The following is a 21,040-nucleotide window of genomic DNA, read 5'->3' on the forward strand; positions in this document are numbered from 1 at the left end:
TATGAATGTCAGAACCAGTCTACAGTGACAGTTATTTACTACTCTGTGAAAACAGAACTAAATAACACACTGACCAAAGGGAAATAAATTCCAGTCTTCCATTACATGACACAACAGGATTTCATTACCCTAATATAACCTAAAGGGAATAAGAATTTGAACTATTCAGACATGTTGTGACCCATTCTCACTTACGAGAAACAGTATAAAGCAGAATAATTCTAAAGTCTTTTTTCAGTAGATGTGATACATCTTGTTAAGTCATCTGCCTCTGAGCGTGATCTTTCCACTTTTGTAAGTAAATTCATATATTTACTAATTTATTTTAACAGCATGATTCCAATGAAGGAGATTATTGCATTTTAATAGTATTTTTCATTTGCCTAGTTATAGTAAACTCAAATTCCTTGCATATATGCAAACTAAAGAGGAGCAGTTTAAAAGTAATAATGTGTAGTGAAATTGTATTAGTTTAACATAGTGGTATTTAAATAGATGTTTCAGATAGCTGTGAAAATTACATTGTAAACAAACAAAAATGTTTAATGCTGGTGTGGGGAAAAATGTTTGTTCAATAGCTTGACGTTTATAAATCTGACTAGTTTTATCACAATTCTTAGACAAATTCGGACTGCAAGCTTTTAAAACTTGAATTACCATTAGAATTTAGTCAGAAATTTCACATAATGTTTATTATAATTGTATTTCTGAAAATGTTTGTGTTTTATCTTTTTCTGAAAAAGATACAATAGTTACTGAGTTGTAGGTATTAATTTAAGTAGTATGCATATTTATTGCACTATGTGTGCTTGTACAGGTATTAGCTAAGCAGATAAATACATACAAAGTGAACATAGTGCAGTTTATTAGACATAATGTTCATTTTTGCCAACTGACATGGGCATCAATCTCTTTCTTCCCATTTTGAACATGAGGGTGTCACATCAGCAGAGGCCATCACCTGCCCATTCCTTAAATTATAAATTAAATTTATTATTTTTACAAGTTAAATGACTATATATATATATATATATATATATATATATATATATATATATATATATATATATATACACACACACATAGATGCACTACAAGTTTCAATAAATAGTGCTACATCCGCAGTAAACCTTTATACTCATGACTTTGTTTCATGATTTCATGAGCAGGCAGCAGCATGTATATCTAGTACAATATGTAATGCACATGAAAAGTCATGGCTATATATTTTTCATTTAAAAAATGGAAGGTTTTAAAACTGACTCATTTACTTACTGACATTTTCTCATATTTTTTGCTTGCTACATCCACTTAATTTAAAGATAAATCACTGAAGTAAAAACAAGAACATAAATAAAATTAACTGCAGTACCATTAACTAGTCTTAATTTTTCACCTAAAATCAAACAAAGTAAAAGCTTTTATATATTGGGTTAGTTGTGAGGTGCTGCGTAAATTAAGAATGCATTTGTAACAGACCTGGAAAGAGCAGTTTACCACTGTACATCAAAGCTACCTTCAAGTGTAAGAATTTTAACACTGAAATCCCCAGTGTTACTGCAAATGTATGGGTAGGGATACGAAAATCTGCAATGGTGATGCTCTGTAACTTGTACAGTAAATAGACTAACTCCTTTTGAAAACTGTGACTATAGCTGTGAATTATGTTCTGTAGTAATGTATTCAGGAGAGTTAATCTAGGCACAAGATTCAAGAATCCGGGGCCAGGATAGTTGGCCTAAATAGGCTATCACCCATGTACTGGCCTACTGGAATACATTGAGCAATTATACCACACAACAGAAAAAGTAGGAATGAAATGAGAGATACTTCATAAAATAATGTGAAGCATGTCTCACATATGGCAGTAAGAGAATAAGAAGTTAGGAGAATAAGGGATAATATACAGTACGCTATAACATTAGACAGAGACAGAGTAAGACGTGAGCCACAGAGCTGCAGAGCAATGTACTGTAACTGTCAATGCATAACCATAACAAAACCAATCTGTGATGCTTTATTTGCAGAGGTTAGAGTAACAGCAGATTATGTTTCCTGTTTGTTGCTATTCCAGAACACAGAATACTCCCACATGCAATATTCCCACATGTAATCAACTCATAAGGGACCACACCAGAGGAATGTATCAGTATTCACCCCTACAGCACAGGGGAAGCTAATACATACAGGCATAATATGAATCAGCAGTGTGTTTGCAACTGCTACTGCACATCGGGGTAAGTGACATCACATGGCTGCATCTATTGACTACACAGAGTGACCAACACAGAACTTATTTATAAAAAGTGTAGATGGCCATTTAGCAATGTTCCTACTGTAACTGGGTTGACTATCATGAAGTAATTTTAACACACACGATTATCTTGGGCATGGTGGGACTAAAGCCAGAATGCAGCACTGTTACAATACAGATTTAAGCATGTCTGCTTCAAGAAGCATGTCTAGCAAGGAAAATAAAATAAAAATAAAAATAAATAAAATACTTGGGGATATGGTTAGACCCAGCACTTATTTTTTTTTCCACTCATATTCCTCATGTTAGAAATCGGATGGCACAGTGGTGCAGCGGTAGCATTGTCACCTTACAGCAAGAGGTTCTCTGGTTTGGCTGGGTGCCTTCTGTGCAAAGTCTGCTTGACCTTCCTGAATTCATGTGGGTTTCCTCCCATGTTACAAAGACTTGTGTCTGGAATGTTTCTCCCTGGGCCACCACTGAAGATTGGCTTATTCCAAGTTGGACCTTCCCAGTTAACAAATGTTAAATAAATAAAAATACATCAATGCTCTATCAATAGAATGGGTTAGATTTGGCATACACCCTTCCCATAATTGACTCAGCCTCCAAAAGAAATCTGCATAACATACAGACAAAGTGGCAGTGCATTGACCTCTCTAGAGTTGGAGATGGCAGGAGGCTCCATCACTGCCGTGTAGTGAAGAAGACTTACTGGGTTCTGACTGACTGAACACAAACTCTTCTCATTAGTTCAAATTACATCACATGGACTATATATCAACTCACTTCTGTCAAGCAAACCTGTAGACTTTTAAGATTTTTCGGCTTTACTGTAAATCTGCTTCCCATTCCACTCGACTTTATTCACTTGTCACCACTAACATAACTATTTCCACCTGGGCCTGTCTAAATAAAGCTCTTTCCCAAGCACCTTTCATCAGCCCCCTACCCTTAGTTCCTTCAATAACCAGCTTAACATACACCTACAGTGGCAATATGAGTGTCAACACACTGAATTTGTTACTTAAATATTTTCCTTATTGAATGCCTTTGTTTTTATATATAGGGATGCATTCAATGTAGCATAGTTATTAGAAGCAGAACAATGTATTGTTATATCTATAGATGTCAGTTTTTCACCTTACAGTGATTTTTGCACTTTTCTGCTAAGTGCACTTTATTATATTTAATTTCTTTTTTTGTTTGGGTTTATATCATTGTATCCTATTGATGTTATACTTAATTTTTAATTCCCTATAACTAGGCCATGAATGAAAAGTGTCCCCTGTAGTTTGGTTCACCTACCTGATAAATAAATACATAGATGCATGCACGCATTCATACATACATTTCACCTACACAGCATGCAGAGCTGCTGCTGCTGCTGAAATAGGGAAAAATCTATGATATATCTCTATATATCTATATCTATCTATATATATATATATATATATATATATATATATATATATATATATATGTCTATATTGTTTGCATGTTCTCCCTGTGTTCGTGTGGGTTTCCTCCGGGTACTCCGGTTTCCTCCCACATTCCAAAGACATGCATCTGGAGCATTTCTCCCCGGGCCTCTGCTGAAAACAGGCTCTGTGGAACCTAGTCGGACTTTCCCGGTCAACAAATGATAAATAAATATATATATATATATATATATATATATATATATATATATATATATATATATATATATACATACACACACCGAACTATATAGCCAAAATTACACATAAATTAACAGTCCCAATGTCGAAAAGCAGCTGTTAATGTCGAAAATGTTGAATATGACATTTTATGGAAATTGGCAACAATGCCACCCTTGCCATAACTCCCTAACCCCTACACCTAACATCCCGTTTATGCAAGGGGGCAAGCCCCCCTCACCCCCTAACTATATATTCCAACTCCGAGATCGCACTACAGTGAGGTAAGTGATCTATTTCCCTAACCACACTGTACCGTGATCCCTGTACATACCTTGGAATGTTCGTATTTGAGAATGCTAAGTATATTCACAAATATAACATTCATTCGATATTGTAGCCTGCACACATATGAAGTATTAAAACATATGTCATTCGAATACTTCATAGGCGTACAATGGTACGTCAAATTTTTTATAGTAACCCATTCAACCATTTGCAGTAGACCCAAATATATATATATATATATATATATATATATATATATATATATATATAGATAGATAGATAGCTCTCTCACTCTCTCACTCTCAGTCACATTCTCTCTCTCTCTCTCTCTATGTGTATATATATATATATATATATATATATATATATATAGATAGATATACACACATACATATATCTATATAAATATTTAGATCTAGATCTAGATATAGATAGATAAATACTTATGTATTGTAGAAAAGAAATTCCAAATACTTCAAAGCGCAATCTCAAAGATATTGCTAATCTACAAAATCCCAACAACAAAGTAAAAACCTAAATAACTAGATGTTGCAGATAAACAAGACTTCTACACCCTCATGTGAGGAGTAACCCCCCCTCCACCTTGTAGAATTAATTATATCAAAACCACAGTTTTACCAGCTCCAAGAAAGGAGATATCTTAAAACACCCATAAATCACTACAGGCAGACATCAGAAACCAAAACAACAATGATTTTAGTTAAAAGCCTATACGAAATTCATAGAAACTACTACACTACCAAAGACACTCACTTACTTGCAAAACATTATTACAAATACACAATTTATTTTTTTATTTTCAGTTTTAAGACATTTGATAAATTGTGCATTTAGAAACCTGTGCATTCAGTAGAATACAACTGAAAGTGTCTCGTTATTTTGCACTTTTGACTTTATGCCATGTAATCATATATATATATATATATATATATATATATATATATCTATACATATACTGTAGGTTTATTAAAATAATGAAAATCCTAACCATGAATGTTCACAACCCTGGACCAGAACAGCATAAAATGTCAAGCCAACTGCTTTGAATGTTGAATCATTCAAAAGGCAAGAATCGACATTCGACAACTGTGCTGCTCACCATCCAGAAAAAAACACTTTTGACAAGTCATATAGATTTCTATTGTTTGCAGGGGTGTGTGCCTCCCACCCCCCTGCTAATTAAATATTCAAACTCTGAGATTGCACTACAGTGAGGAAAATATATTTTTCCTGTTCCCTGCTGTAGTGTGATCCAGTTAAAAACAGTGACACTCAAAACCGCAAACAAAAACGACATTTCAGAGACAACAGGATTTTTTATCACAATTTTGCCCTTTTTCATCTTTACCCTCGACCTTCTGACCGACAGTAATTTCACACATTTGATTGTAAGATATATATTTATATATATATATATATATATATATATATATATATATATATATATATACAGATAGATCCACCAAAGCACAAGAAATACTGAAAAACTGCAAAAGGTGCTAAGGGATATGAAGATCGCCAAGCAAGTGACAGTGAAGGGTATTTATTCAACCAAAACAGACGTTCCACAAGCACATTAACACTTCACAAATACAATCCCCCGGATTTACTAATCTTCCATGCAGGACTTATCTAGTCTTGCACGGAAGCGGCAGTTTAAGAGGAGGACGGCAGTGCAACATGCATATTAATGAAGGAGCGCTGCCTGAACACCTAATGCTACACGGAGCATGGACGAGTGCAGGGGGCGTGTCTGAGAGCAGACCTCTCTGAATAAACAAGCCCCTGCAAAATGGAAAAGAAGAATATGTAAATAAATGAGCGAGACCACTCATAAGTGTCTGCATATCCCCACCAAGAGTCCTCATGTGTTCAACAGCAACAGTACATTTAAATAAAATGAAGAAACCCTTTTAGTTATTTTTTTTCAAACCCCAAGTACAGCTAACAGTAGGTGCGCGGGTGTGCCCAGCGCTTAGCTACGGTTAAAGCAGCTGAAAAGGCTGAAGAGGATAACAAGGAGTATATGTGCAAATGAAGCAGCACAGCAATAGTGTAGTGGTTAGAGCATCTGCCTAATGAGTAAGCATTTCCGGTTCGAGTCCCACTGCAGAGCATATCATTTTCCATGTGAAATCTGTATATGAACATAATTTTATATCTTTTTGCCGTATAACCTACATAATAACATTTAAATGTGAACTAGAGTACTGCATGAAATGCACATGTGAAGTGTCAGTGTCATAATGAATAAGGCACTAGTAAGCAACTTTAAGCACAAATAAGGAGTAGTAGTAAGCATATATAAGCACTAGTAAGCGTATTTAAATGCGTTTGCATGGGGGTAAGCATTGCTTACACAGATTAAGCAAAGTAGATTCTAACTGAGTGTAAGAACCTGTAACCGGAGGTTAGCAGTGCTTACTGTCATGCAAACCCACGCAAACCAACTTGAAACTTCTTTAAAGTGTCTTAATCATTCTGGATCCAACGGCCCATGTTCTGCCCAGCAACAAAATAAACTGCCTCTGCAAGGCTGAAACTCAGGACCCTGTATATTATAGTCACAGCAGTTAACCACTAAGCCATCATAGCAATGGATATGAATGAGGTATCAGCAAACTAATCCTCCCCACAGGAAAATTAAACCAAACATGTGAACTCAATCTATGTACAGTGTGATGTTGGTTAACCTGCCACAGATAAATATGTGAACTGGAGTACTGCAGTAAGCAAAGATTTGAGGTGTTATTGTAATAATGTGTAGAAGTCCCCAGGTCTCCATACAGTGTATGTACACATGAATCACGGATACCAGACACATATATAACCTGTATTGAAGAATAAATCATTGCCAAATGGCATATATAGTGACAATCAACTATGAAGCAATGATAAGCGCAGCACAGCTCATGTTAGTAAGTGTAAACAATATGTAGGGGAGCCAATTCAATTTGCCTAATGGTATACGTCTTTAAACAGTGCCAACCTTATGTAAGCAGGTGTGCCCATAGCTTAGCCTTTTCAAAACTAGCCAATCACGGAAAAGTGCGGAAAACTGGCTGTATTTAAACCCCACAGGTGGGAATATGTCTCATAACTGGTTGTAGCTTCCTATTGCAGGCAGAATGGCTGGTGTGGGTGAAGGCACTTGATTCAGAGCACAGCACTGGGGAATCCAGGAGTCAAAATTCATGGTATGGCTCCTGGTAAAACACCATGATAAGAGACTACTGCAGGGCCAGTACACAGTACAAAATGGAGGCCTGGGACAGTCTCGCCCGTGACCTCAACAGTGCCACAGGTATCCCCCGGACTGGTGAGCAGGTCAGTCGCCACCATGCTGACCTGAAGCGGTAGAGGGAGGATGTCCTGGAACAGTGGATCCAGGAGTGTCGGCAGATGGTCAATGCCCCAGTACTAAGTACACATTCTACTAAGTAGTAAATAATTGCCTAGCTTGTGTATACTATGGATAGGTATGGCTAAATATCAATGCATTTCTCTGACAGCTGCAGATGAGCGGGCTGTTAACCAGCAAGCCCATGATGCTAGGCTGCAAAGACTGTGTCGAGAGGCAAGTTAGTAATCAGTCTGCATGTACTGTCATAACAAAGAATATAAGAGCCTTAGAAAGTGTTGTACCAGTAGAAATAAATGTGTTAATAGTCTGTGAATAAAGGTCTAACCCCTGGACTGCCTCTGTTTACTCTTCTCACATATGTTTGCGATCTGTTTCATACTATAAATATTACTGTTGTATCTTAAGCAGTGTCACCCACACTGTGGTATGCAGATAAAATGGGTATGAAGTCCTGCATAACAATGTTGGAAGTGCCAAGAGGTCAGTCATATCGTACAAGTTAGGGAGACTTAGATAGAAAACAGTCGAAAGCTTTACATCAGTTCCCTGATAGCACAGTGTACTGTGATGTTAGCAATAATTTTTTGTCACACACAGCAGGGGTTCGACTCCTGGGAGTGCTACTAAGTTGTTTACATAATCATACCCCACAACTGTACAGGCTGTGATACAATGTTCATATAGAAAGCTGTATGCATAATTACACCTAACAACTATACAGAAGTCACTTGAATGTTCAGATTGTAAGTTGTATGCATATTTATACCCCACAACTGTTCCAAGCTGTCCATCATGTCCAGATAAATGGCCCATATCACCAGCTTGGTACCCTGTATGTCTGAAAATTCAGTGTGATGATCCAAGAAATGTAGGCAGCTGTCAATGACATATAATTGATAGTCAAACGTGTACATAGTCAGAGAATGTATTTGAAAACAAACCTGTCATTCTACCACCTCACCCAAAGTGTATGACAGCAATTCTCAACATATGTTGCATTAACACCTGCAGCCTGTCACGCCTGTATTTAAGACACAGGTCACGTATATAATAATCTATAAACATACCAGTGTACAATATAAGGCCATTGTGCAGTGTAATAATACATGTAAGGGAAAGATCACTGCAGTGACTAAGAATGTTGTGGAAACTACAAGAATATATCAGTTGTTAATTGAACCCTCTCTCTCACCCCTACCATATGTGCATAATAACCCAATGACACTCCTCAACTGGTATGTGTACACTCCAAGCTTGTTTGGGACATATGTCCTAATGGTTAATAAATATTCACATTTGTTTCTATGCATGTGCCATGTTAAAATACACCCATATCGGTGGCCTGTTGCCATCAATGAAACCCTCATGCTCCTGTAATGGCCACTGTTGTTCCATATATGCATGTGTTCTGCTTGCTCTGCAACTGCTTTAAATCTGGTGTGTCGGATTAATGGGAATACCTTTGTATGCTATTATAACTAATCCTGAATGCTGTTGATTGTTACTAACCCATATCTGCCATAAATCTGCAACAACACAGCTTGTATGGGAAGGCCAGTCCCAGTGAACCCACCTGTCCCACCACAGCTGGCCATGGCACTGGGCACCAGCACATATGGGGCCCAGCCTGGGACCTCCTCCTCTATGGGCTCTGCACCACCTTCAGGAGGACCGCTGCAGGGGATGGGGCTCGTCCCCCCCCTCGGAGTGGGCACAGAGGGGAACTTGTCACCTGTCAACAGGTCCAGGCCGTGGTGCATAGGGAGCTCAATTTGGAGTATCGAGAGTGGCTATGCCAGATTGAGGGCCAAGTGGTGCTATTAGAGGGTGAGCCTGCCCCTCCTACACAGTCCCCAGCACAGCCACCTTCAGGGCTGTGAAGGTGCAGTGGTGACTGCCCATGGATGGGGACCTCAGTCCCAATGTATCAAGTTGGGGGCTCATGGGCTTGCGACTTCGAAACACACCTCCCTGTCCAAGGTGTTTACCCCCCACATGTGTCATATACCAGCCCTGTATGCATCTTGTGCATCTTGTCTTTTAACCTACCCAACCTCCCTCCCCAAATATACCTACTACACCTCCCCAACATCCCACTCTCGCCTGAAAAAAAAGGGGCAATCTGTTCCCACAAAAAAATCTTGTCCCATACATAGCTGTCCATTTTGCACACGTGTCCACTGGACACATGTAATCTGTCTAATTGGCATCACAATGAATATATGTTGTCCTCTCCCCTCTCCCAAATGTTTGAGGGTCCAAATGTACTTGCAAATATAGTGTATATGCACAGCTGTTGCTGTAGAAAAAATGGGCAGCTATGGACCTTTCCTATACCCTTCCTGCACATGCCTAGCTATTTTCCCTACTGTCTTTCCCTCTTTGTGCCCAATTTTTCACCACTTTCCTATCAACTTCTTTTTTTTTCTTTTAAAGGAATTAGTGCAGGGGTAAGCGGCAGTAGGCACTGCTAAGCAGCGGTAGGCGGGTTTGAGTGGGTTTACGCAAGGGTAAGCTACGCCTGCACAGGTTAAGAAATCTGAAGCTAACTGACTGCAAGAAAACATAAGCGGAGGTTGGCAGTGCTTACCGTCACGCAAACCCGCTCACTCCGGCTCAAAAGTGTTTTAATCACACTGTATCCAATGGCCCTCATTCTGCCTAGCCACAAAATAAGCAGCCTCTGGTAGGATAAAACCCAGGATGCTGCACACCATAGCCAAAGTGATTTACCACTAAGCCATCTCTGATATAAATAGCCATCATGTATTCATAAACATATCATCCAGATCAGTCATTCAACAGTACAGAGAATGTATTCCAACATGTAGATGTATGTGTGTGAGTAAATATATTAATGTCTAAATAGTCACAACATATTGATATATGTAGATATATCTATCTATCTATATATATATATATATATATATATATATATATATATATATATATATATAGTTATGAACATATAAACATGCAAATGCCTACATCTATAGATATATATGTCTATATATATATATATATATATATATATATATATATATATATATATATATATATATATATATATATATATATATATATATATATATATATATATATATATAAACAAGTTCTCAACATATAAACATGCAAATGCATACATCTATAGATATATATATGTCCACATCTACATGTCTAAATATATATGGCAGGTTATATAATTGTCACTATATATATATATATATATATATATATATATATATATATATATATATATATAGATATACAGATATATATATATATATATATATATATATATATATATATATATATATATATATAGGTATATAAGGTCATACATCTGTAGATAATGGAGAAATAACAAAACATATATGTCTTCCTGCAACGTTAATGGGGTTGAGAGGCCCCACACAATATATGTCTGGTATACCCCCCCCAGTCAAGCACAACCCCCCTGTAATACAGTACCAAGTGTTACAGATCCCATAACCAGGACCAGACACAACATGGCCATCCCTCAGATACATATACAAAGACACATATATTGACATATATGTACCTACACATACACATACAGATATTTGTACAGTAATATACATATGTAGTACATGCACACAATATTGAGCATCCAATATATACATATATATATATATGTATATATATATATATATATATATATATATATATATATATATATATATATATATATATACACACATATATGTACCTATACATACACACACACAGATTTGTACAGTAATATACATATGTAGTACATGCACACAATATGGAGCAGCCAGTATTCCTACAGTCACCTCCTTACCAACTGGAAACTGTATGAGCAACCCATACAAATGACATTCATAGCCTGCAACATATACCCACAGACATATCAAAGGGTATAACACCACACACAGGTGTGCATAAATTAATGTGAAAGCTTTATTTGTGTACTATGACAGTTGTATATGCCATGTCATATAGCTGTTTAGACACTGACATCCATATGAACAGTGTAATGCAACTGTGAAATAGTTATACTAAGACAGTGCTCTGGAAAAGTTGACATATGTTGCTGTCCAGGCCGAGGCCTACAAGTAGTATATTAGTAATGACAGACTGGCCCACAGCATACAAGACAATCAATAGTACGTAATGCAGACGTATAGGTCAGCAGCCTCTATCTACACTCTGTACACAATACCTACGGACAGACCCCAGTTGACACAAAGGGATCTATCTGTTACATAACAAGGCATACCTGACACCATCACAATCACACTGACAAACAGAACATCCTGTACGGCAGGAGGCAGTAGGCCTGCATTTACCCAATGTGGATTGTATAGTAAAGTACATCCAGATACCTTAAAACAGCCTATCCCAGATATCCACACATGTTGTAATGGCCTAGGTTAGTCATGGTGCACCCCCCCCCTACTCTCACTAATACTGGGCCATATACCACTGTTACATACACTGGCCTCTGGAGTGCATTAGGGCACACATGTATTGTGTAAGTGAAACCCACACATATATGGTCGCAACACTCCAGTATGTGGGGGGACACAACAGCAGTGGAGTGATGGCAGGAATGATGCCAGCATGACATACACACAGCCCATTACATAACAACTCCTGACAGCATGTCATATGTGCAAAGCCTGGTATGTAGGTGGAGGACAGAGGCTGGAACACAGGTACATATGTGTAAAACTGTTGTCATACAGTAAGCAAGATATGTCTATGTGTACATATCTATATGGATATATGTATACTTATTTATACATATATGTTCATTATATGTCCTGCACATGGAATGGAGCCCTACCTCAGCCGCAATAGTCCCAACCTCTCAGTGCAAGAGGATGTCACATATGTAGTGCAGGTATATTTTAGACTATTGCTACTGTAATAGGGATTGTCTTCAGAGAAATGCTGCATGTTGGAGGCCACATCTGCTAACATGTGCGTCATTGGCTACCTACACACATCCTAAGGTCATCATAGTACAGTACCACTGCTAGCACAGTAACACCCCTGTGGACTACAGCTGCAATATGGCCAATATATGTGGACAGTTAGACTTACTCGGGTCAGTCCAGTGGTATACACAGAACCCCTTCATGCAAGACATGTGGACCAGGCCTGTCAATGTGGATGTTAACAGCCATGTAGATTGGTATAACACATACATACTGGTATACATTTGCCCCCATATGTTATGCATTCATACACCCATGTCTGTCCTGACACATAATAACCGCTGGTGTAGAGGTGCCATGGCAACATACCATCCACTAGTTAGTGACATATATCTGAACAGCATCCCACTGCTTTGTCTGACAGACATGGCCAGGCAGCAGTACATCTGGCAAGTATCTGGACATGACATCTCACTGGATAAGTACAGTAAGTTACTAGGCATTTAACAAAGCACAGTGCAGGCTACAGGCAGACTGACCCAACACTGAGATACATCTCCTATGTGGGAATAGACATGTACCTGCATAGATAGTAGGCTCTACAGGCATGTCACATCACACCTGTGTGAAAGTGCATAACCACAACCAATTCAAACACAGCCACAGCCACATATGGTAAGCTAGCATACTATTACAGTATATGGACTATCTGATGTACACCATCCTCATATGGGCCACTCACACAACAACCCTACATATACTGGGCCACTACATAATGTGGTCCGATGGCTGTCTGTGGTTTGGAACATGTTTGTGTCCACCCCTACAAACATGTAAGCTGATAGGGTGACATACAGTGGAGCAGCATGCAACTTCAGATAGAACAGGACCAAGAACAATGACATCTACCACAGTCTCTACCCAGGCCAAGGTACATATGCACTATACACACACTGTCAACAATTACCAGACTTACACATACCTCAGTACTGTACACACATTACACAGACTTACACATACCTCAGTACTGTACACACAACCACAGAATGTCCAGGCTATGTCCTCAAATATAACCCCTACTATACATAACATATGTAGCAGTCTGATATCTCACTGGCTTATCAGATATGCTGTCACTGAATATGATGTACAGAACATATGCACCCCCTACTGCATGACATATGTACAAAGGTTGACAGGGTTGTGGCTGGAGGCACCAACACAGGCCCAATATTGACATGTCACTGTGATGACCTCATACATTTCCTGTCATAACAGGGTTTGATGCCACATATGTCCTATGAGGGATATGACATCAGTAACTCTCTTGGCTGTCATCATCTACTGACTGCAATCCTCACATTACCTTCTGCAGTTGAGAGATAGGTGCTCTGTGGGTAACACAAGGAACACAAGGTACCACACACTGCCCAGTCTGCAGATGACCCTACAGATGGGGATTCCTCTTAAACATAGCACTGACATGACTAGTTTTAAAACATGTAGGACAGCCATATCCACACACACCCTGTTAAACCAATAGTACCCCGACTGCAGTATAGCAGCACTTACAGTCTGCAGTCCGGACAGGCACATCCTCCTCCTGTGTGTTGGCCTGTTTCCACAGTGTATGTTGTCAGAGATAAGTCCCCAATCCATCTGTGATGCTGTTTGCCAAACAACAGATCTAGTTCCTGCTCACAGTGTGTTTCCATGCAATTGGCTATGGGAATGTTACCACAGCTGTTCCACATGCAATCAGCTAGAGGAGGGCTGTAATCTGTGCAAAGGCCATCAGCTGATCATGAGCATCACTGACAATACACATGCTGCTATCTAATCAAAGCAGGTGTAAGTCTCCACCTCCACCAGAGAGGGAGTGAGAGAGACAGACAAAGGCAAAGATCAGTCAGGGTGGGTTCGGAGAGTAAAAGGTAAGCATGTTTGTGTCACACACCTACCAGTCCAGGGTATCGAACCCGTGACTGACTATGTACTGATATCACATATGTTATCCTTGCATGGTCGATATTGTGATTTATGCTAGGGGCACCATATAAGAAATATGGAAAACACCCTCAACATTGGGTTCAGTTGTTACACACTCAAAACCACCTCCACACAGGACATGAATGACAAACATCAACACATTAAGACACACACATGCACACACCTGGAATTAGAACCCCTACCTAACTAGTTATTACACTACAGCACTATGCCATTACAGAATGTACCATGGAGATTACTGGAGTACTTTTTCCTCAAAGGTTTATTTCACAGTGAGTGACATCAGCAGGACTGCCAAAGTAGAGCAAATTAATTGTAATGAGTGTGACTAGCCAAACATGCATTGCTCTCTACACAGGCACAGGAACAGACACAAAAGCATCCAGAATTCCCATGTGTGGATTACAACCCCTACCAGGGTTACATATCACAGTACAGCATTCCACTGTTATAGCACGCACCATAGAGATTGTTGGAGTACTCTTTCCACCATAGGTGTACTTTACAGTGATTGACATCAGCAGAATTGCCAAAGTAGGGCATTTGAATTGTATTGATTATTACTAACCTAAATTGCCCTAATCAGTCTGTATGCATTCACCGCTGTTCTGGCAAGAACAAAAATAACCTGCCTTTGCAGGTCATGAACACAGGACCCTGTATACTATAGTCAGAGTAATTAACAACTAAGCCATCACAACAGCACATGGGACTGTGGTTCCACCAAAAGAATCCCACCATAGCCTAATCAAACTGAACATGTGAAAGGAATGTATATACAGTTGTCCATAAAATGTAAAAGACCTCTACAAGGCCAACTTCATGCTACTCAAGGCAGAAGTGACAATGTTTGTGCACCCATGGAGACAGGAGCTGACAGTTCAACTGATGAATCCTGCACTAAGGCACTGTATGAGCACAGCCACTTGTGCATGATTCCTGATATCCCACATAAAACCACAATGTTCACCTCCCAAATAATCAAGCCAGTCTGGTGGTCTCCTGCCATGGACAGAGTATACAACAGATGGTAGACACTGTTGAAGAAAAAAGGATAATCCAAGGATGCAAACAACTCCCTTACCAGCCCCAGTAAGACGTTGAGATCCTCATGGAATCCTCCAAAGCTGATTATGTAACTAAAATCACCACAGATTCCATGGACAACCACACAGCATTCTATAGTTTTGTCCGAATTCTATCTGGCAATGCTCAAAAGTGTTCTGAGTTGCAACAGAATGGCATTACATAGACTGCTCCCACAGAATGTGCCAATATTCTGGCAGATTGATTTAGTGCCACATTAACCCCCCACACCCCCAAAAGGGCCCATGACAATATGTAAAGGGTTCCATTGCCCAGTAATCACAGCCACACAGGCAGACAATGCACTACCCACAACTAAGAATACAGCATCCATGGGACCAGATGACATCCTGGGCTGTGTACTACATGAACTACAAATGGTAATGGCAACTCACATAACTGTCATGTATAATAATAGCCTCACATCGGGCCTGGTGCCCACTGAGTGGCACACAGCTGCAGTTATCCCACTCCACAAGGGGGGGAATCCAACTGTGATCCCTGGAACTACCGTCACATCAGTCTGACATACCTGATCTGCATGGCCATGGAATGCATTATCAGGGATGTTTTGAAAGCAGACATTGGCAATCCTCAAACACTGGACCCCACACAGATTGGGCTCAAGGGGGCCCAGTCTTGTCTCCTGAAACTGATTGACTGCTTTGACTCAGTCTGCATAGCTGTTGAAGAGGGTAAGGCAGTCCACAAACCCTATGTGGACCTTGCCAAGCCCTTCAACACCATCCCCCAGTCTGGAAACATAGATTAACATACTAATCTGGCCATACATCCCTATGCCACTCACTGCTTTGCTACATGGCTTACTGACAGAACGTAAACTGTAGGTGTAACTGACTCTAACTCAATTCCCCAGACAAGTGACAAGTAGAGTACCTCAGGGTTCAGTCCTGGGACCACTGCTGTTTGGCATCTACATCTCTGAAGTACAGGCCAACAGTACGGGACTCTGGCTAACAAAGGTAACAAATAACTGCAATATGGTAGTCATTATAAGCCTGACTATACTGCATGATATGTTACTGATACCAGCCTGACATCATACAGGTGGGATGGAGTACTGTTAACATCTTGTGCCCTTGCCATGTAAGGTCCTGAGGTCCTGGTTATGGGATCTGCAACAGTTGGGAGTGTATTGCAGTACAGACGTGTTTGACTGTGCAGGGGAATACCTATTTGTGCATGACGTATGTTGTTTATGCCTGTTAACCCCATTAATGGAGCATGTGGACATATATGTTTCTGCTATGTTCCCACTTTATCTACAGATGTATGTCCGTATATACCTATATAGCTATATATATATATATATATATATATATATATATATCTGCTTACATATATATATATATATATATATATATATATATATATTTACATATATCAATATGTTGTATCTGTTTAGACATTAATATATTTTCACACACACATACATCTACATGTTGGAATACATTCTCTGTACTGTTGCATGACTGGTCTGGATGATATGTTTGTGAATACAGCAGGGTTATGTATATTTGAGATGGCATAGAGACAAATCACTTGGGCTATGGAGTGCATTGTCCTGGGTTCGAGCCTAGCAGAGGTTGTTTATTTTGTTGCAACAAAATAAACAGCTTTTGCAGGGCTCAAACCGAGGACCCTGCACACCATAGACAAAGTGATTCACCACTAAGATATGACAGATACAAAGAGAGTTGATGTTTGCAGAAACATATCATCCACTCCAGTCATGCAACTGTACAGAGAATGTATAACAACATCTAGATGCATGTGTGTGTACCGATATTAATATCTAAACAGATACAACATATCTAGATATGTAGATATGTATATGTATATATATATATATATATATATATATATATATATATATATATATATATTAATTTCTAAAACTATATACATATACATCAATATATATGCACATATATACATGCATATACATACATCAACACATATATGTGTCTACACCTATATGTCTACATATACACAGCACTTTACATATGTGTAGGCAGATATATATCTATGTAGGTATATACAGACATAGTTATATATATATATTAGCAGATATGTAAATCTATATAGGTATATATGGCCATATATTTGTAGACAGCAATGACAGATTAACAAATACACATATGTCCACATGCACCGTTAATGGGGTTATGAGGCCCTACACACTATACGTCTTGTACAAATAGGCATCCCCCCACAGCCAAACACGTGGCTGGCCTTGATGTCACATATATGGGTATGTCTTTGAACCCCGGCCTCTCAGCTAACTTACATCTGTTATCCCTGTATGGTTAACATTGTGATATATAGTAGGGCCACCATAAAAGAAATAAGCAAAACCCCCCTACTCATTGCCCACAGGTGTCACACACTCACACCCACCTCTACACAGGATATGACTTACACACACACACACACACACACACACACACACACACACACACACACACACACACACACACACACACACATACACACACACACCTGCTATGTCTGGGAATTGAACCCTACCTAACTAGTTCATTACACTACAGCACTACACAGTTATAGTACATGCCAAAGACATTACTGGAGTACTTTTCCCCAAAGCTGCATTTCACATTGAATGACATCAGCAGGATTACCAAAGAAGGCCATTTCAACTGTACTGTGAGTGACTAGCCTAAAATGCATTGCTCCCTACACAGACAGTGAGACACACACAAAACATCCACAACTGACCTGTGGATATAAAACCACTGACCAAGGTCTATATCACACTACAGTATGGAGCTGTTAGAGGTCACACCACAGGGATTACCAGAGAAGTCCTTCCCCAAAGGTGTACTTCACAATGACTGACATCAGCAAGATTGGCAAAATAAGGCATTTGAAATGTACTGTGAGCGAGTAGCCTATAATGCATTCCTCCATGCACAGACATTGGAGCACACACAAAACATCCAGAACTGCCATGGGTGGAGATGGAACCCTACCACAGTTCTAGATCACACTACAGCTGTACGCAGTTACAGGACGCACTACTGAGATTACGGAGCTATGACCTTCCCAAAGGTGTATTTCTAGGTGGGTGACATCAGCAACCTTGCCAAAGTTGAGTATATGAATTCTAAGGAGTGTGAGTACCATAAAAAGCATTGTTTTCTACTCAATCTAAGGCAGTCAGAGACACATGCACACACAGATTCACACACACAGTTGCCAAGTCTGTGGTTGGAACATCTACCTAACCACTTTATCATTCTACAGCAGTAAGCAGTGACAGGACGCGCTATGGAGATTATTGGGTTGTGACTTTCCCAGAGGTGTATTTCTAGGTGAGTGACATCAGCAGCCTTGCCAAAGTTGAGTATATGAGTTGCATGGAGTGTATGTAGCCTAAAAAGCATTGTTCTCTACTCAGTCAGACACACACACACACACACACACACACACACACACACACACACACACACACACACACACACACACACACACACACACACACACACACACACACAGACACACACACACACACACACACATATTCACAGTTGTCAAGTCTGGGGTTAGAACATTTACTTAACTACTTTATCACACAACAGCTGTACGCAGTTATTCAACATGCTACAGGGATTACTAGGCTGTTGCTTTCCCAGAGTTGTATTTCCAGATGAGTGACATCAGCAACCTTGCCAAAGTTGAGTATATGAATTGTACTGAGTGTGAGTGGCCTAAAAAGCATTGCTCTCTATGCAGACACACACACACACACACACACACACACACACACACACACACACACACACACACACACACACACACACACACACACACACACACACACACACACAAATTCACACACCAACACAGTTGCCAGGTCTGGGGTTAGATCATCTACCTAACTACTCCATCACACTACAGCAGTAAGCAGTTATAGGATGCATTACAAGAATTACTAGGCTATTATTTCCCCAGAGTTGTATTACTAGTTGAGTGACATCAGCAGCCTTGCCAAAGTTGAGTATATGAATTGTACGGAGTGTGAGTGGCCTAAAAAGCATTGCTCTTGACTCAGTCAGACACACAGACACAGATTCACACACCAACAGTTGCCATGTCTGGGGTTTGAACATCTACCTAACTACTTTATCACACTACAGCAGCTAGGATATTCCCTGAGGTGTATTGCTAGGTGAGTGACATTAGCAACCTTGCCAAAGGTGAGTATATGAATTGTACAGAGTGTGAGTAGCCTAAAAAGCATTTCTCTCTACACAGTCAGAGACAGAGAGACATGCACACAAATTCACACAGTTGCCAAGTCTGGGGTTAGAAATACTGCCTAACTAGTTTATCACTACAGCAGTACACAGTTATGGGATGCACCATGGGGATTACTGCGCTACAGCTCTCCCAAAGGCGTACTTCACATTGGATGACCTCAGCAGGCTTGTCATATACTGCTATGGGGAGGGTGGTGTGTGCATGGGTCATAACCCATTCATGTAGGGGTTGTCATGCCACATGCAGGCACACACTGGGTCATATGCCACAGGTACGTGTATACAGCTACTAAGTGACTACTTCCTTGTACAGTCATGCTGCACAGCTGGCACGTGCACCATATAGCCTGTCATGCTGATAGATACTGGTGGCTAGTATCTGCAGTGAGTGACACTTGCACGTCATGTGTTTGGGGTCCTTTGGCTGTGTGCTGGGTGGGACAGGCTCAAATGGCTCCTTGTCATGGTCACCCTCCTCCACACATCTATGTCCATCTACATTTGGCTTATTATAGTGTGTTGTACTTACATATATGTCTGTATTCCCATCCACTGTGTGTGCAAGGCAGGAGTGGTGCATACTGACATGTGTCTGCAATAAGTACTGCAACTGTCAGATATCTCTGGTCTACTGGTGTTTGCAGACATGTCCTTCATGTGTTTAAGTGTGTGAGCATGCCCAGTATGACCTTTCACTATGTTGTTGACTAATATTGCCTTCTTTCGTCTAAGTGTGTGAGCATGCCCAGTATGACCATCTATATTGCATGTGTGGATCAAGTCCAAATAGTTTGTACTGCGGTGCTGACCTTTGTGCTGTACACCGACAGGTAGCATGCTGTGTCTGAAGGGTATACATCGGTCATTTGGCATTGATTGTTGCTACATTTCTACATAGCGGGGGGGGGGGCACCTGACTGTTTCTACAATTCTACACAGGGGGTGGGGAATGCCACACATGACTATTACTATAAGTGTAAGATGATGGGGCATACCTGACATGTTTAATCAGTTGCTAAGACTGTACTGGTATGTTGGGTACACCATTTCAGTCTGTGGACGTACCTATCATGCTGGCTAGAGGCATACCAGTGTACTACAGATCTTAGCTTTCACTACCTACA

The 21,040-nt window shown here is 39.8% G+C and overlaps 1 protein-coding gene across 1 annotated transcript in view; it reads left to right on the forward strand.

The window, feature by feature from the left end:
* The first annotated feature begins 251 nt into the window (after positions 1–251).
* LOC122809199 (alpha-tectorin-like) overlaps positions 252–21,040 on the forward strand; it is a 1,556,410-nt gene continuing 1,535,621 nt past the window's right edge. The window contains exon 1 of the mRNA XM_044080507.1: positions 252–294. The gene's annotated coding sequence lies outside the window, so the exon portion shown is untranslated. The remainder of the gene's footprint in view (positions 295–21,040) is intronic.

The sequence above is a fragment of the Protopterus annectens genome, chromosome 8.part0, assembly GCF_019279795.1.
Source record: "Protopterus annectens isolate FY-2018-M chromosome 8.part0, PAN1.0, whole genome shotgun sequence".
NCBI lineage: Eukaryota > Metazoa > Chordata > Ceratodontiformes > Protopteridae > Protopterus > Protopterus annectens.